General features: G+C 37.6%; 1 protein-coding gene across 9 annotated transcripts in view; it reads right to left on the bottom strand.

Moving 5' to 3' along the window:
* The window catches only part of DNM1L (dynamin 1 like), a 65,292-nt gene that overhangs the window by 22,708 nt on the left and 40,693 nt on the right, over positions 1 to 1,891 (bottom strand). The window lies entirely within an intron of this gene.

Raw genomic sequence — 1,891 nt, 5'->3', positions numbered from 1 at the left:
AAGAAGAAGAAGAAAATCTTAAGTGATTCTTTAAAAAAAAAAATTAAAGTTGATTTTCTTTGGGTTAGAGCTAGAGAGAAGGCCCCAAGCTTCTGCGGTTTCTTCTAATTCTTATTGCTTAAATTATGAGTATGTCACTTACCCATGCTTCTATTTACTGTGTATTAAAATGGGTACTCAGTACTTAACTACCTCACGGATGGGTTAAGGCATATTGAGTTAAATCTCATAAAAGGTTTCTCAATCTCACTAAAAGCTCAAGATTTTGGGCCTATTTACAGTGTGACACTCAGCATTTTGTTCCCACCACACTTTGATAACTAAACTGAAAAAAAATTAAGTACCTCTGTTCTAGATCTGGGCAGGCAGCACTCTTTCAGATCTTTGTGTGGCTCCTATTTTCATAGAAGGGAATGGATGCACTATTTCACAAGGTCCAAGAATTTTTTTCGGATATTTTTGTTTATTGTATTGTAGTAAATACTATACGGATCGCACTACAGTATTGTAGTCATGAGACTAAAGTGGAAATAAGACTATTTTTGACAAAAGATGCTATTAAATTTCAGACTATATGGCCACATTTATGATACCTCAGGCTAATTACTGTTAATTTGGGGATTGAACTTTTTTTTGACAACGAGGGTGGACTATTGGATTGTTATTAGAGAAAGGTTTAGATTTCTTACTCTTAATAAAATTACATTGAATTGAGGTGATAAAAACTTCCTATTTGAGAAGTGAGTGTTAAAGTCTTACAATGCGAGCACATTGTAGTGCTACCCATTCCTCTCCTGAGATTTCAACTTACTACTGAAAATCCTTAACCAATTATAACAGCTTTTTTCTCTTTATTTTTAAAATGATTTCCTTTGCTGTGATTAGACATTCTGTGTTTATCTTTTTTTTTTTGTAACCAAAGTTTATTTAATGCAGCTTTTTCTGAACTTTAAAGAAAGAATCCTATTTTTAATGAACTGAAGTAGCACAGTCTTACCGTCTCGCTTTGTCGCCAGGCTGGAGTGCAGTGGCGTGATCTTGGCTCACTGCAACCTCTGCCTCCCAGATTCAAGCTATTCTCCTGCCTCAGCCTCCCAAGCAGCTTGGATTACAGACACGCGCCACCACGACCAGCTAATTTTTGTATTTCAGTAGAGACGGGGTTTCTCTATGTTGGCCAGGATGGTCTCAATCTCTTGACCTCGTGATCCGCCCACCCTGGCCTCCCGAAGTGCTGGGATTACAGGTGTGAGCCACCGCGCCTGGCCCATCTTTTTTATTCTTTTAGGAAACAGCTATTGCCAAAATGAAGGTGTAGATACTACCTAGTCTTGTTATACAATGGTGATGTGGTTTGCAGAAGAATTTTCTTTATAAAATTGAAGTTTCAAGGGATACCAGTGTTTATGCCATTTTTCCAGTTCCAAAATGATTCCATTCTATTCTAGAAATTTGAAGTATGTAACTTAAAATCCTCAATAAAAATCTGGATTTAATTTAAAAAAAAGAGAGAGAAAGAGAGAGAGATGGTGTCTCAATATGTTGCCCAGGCTGGCGCCATTCAAACTACTCCTGGGCTCAAGGGATTCTCTTACCTCAGCCTCCCAGGTAACTGGGACTACAGGGGCACACCACCACATAATGTTGTTTTTATGTTTTATCTTTACTTATCTGCATTTTATAATTTTTTAAAAACAATTATACTGTATTAAAGAAACAAACACTTTAAGAGCTAAATTAAGAAATATTTTAAATACTTATTAAAATAGGGGCTGGGCGCGGTGGCTCAAGCCTGTAATCCCAGCACTTTGGGAGGCCAAGGCGGGTGGATCACAAGGTCAAGAGATCGAGACCATCCTGGTCAACATGGTGAAACCCCGTCTCTACTAAA

The sequence above is a fragment of the Cebus imitator genome, unplaced genomic scaffold, assembly GCF_001604975.1.
Source record: "Cebus imitator isolate Cc_AM_T3 unplaced genomic scaffold, Cebus_imitator-1.0 Scaffold385, whole genome shotgun sequence".
NCBI lineage: Eukaryota > Metazoa > Chordata > Mammalia > Primates > Cebidae > Cebus > Cebus imitator.
Note: the sequence above shows the minus strand (reverse complement) of the source record. Positions and strands in the feature narration are given on the sequence as shown.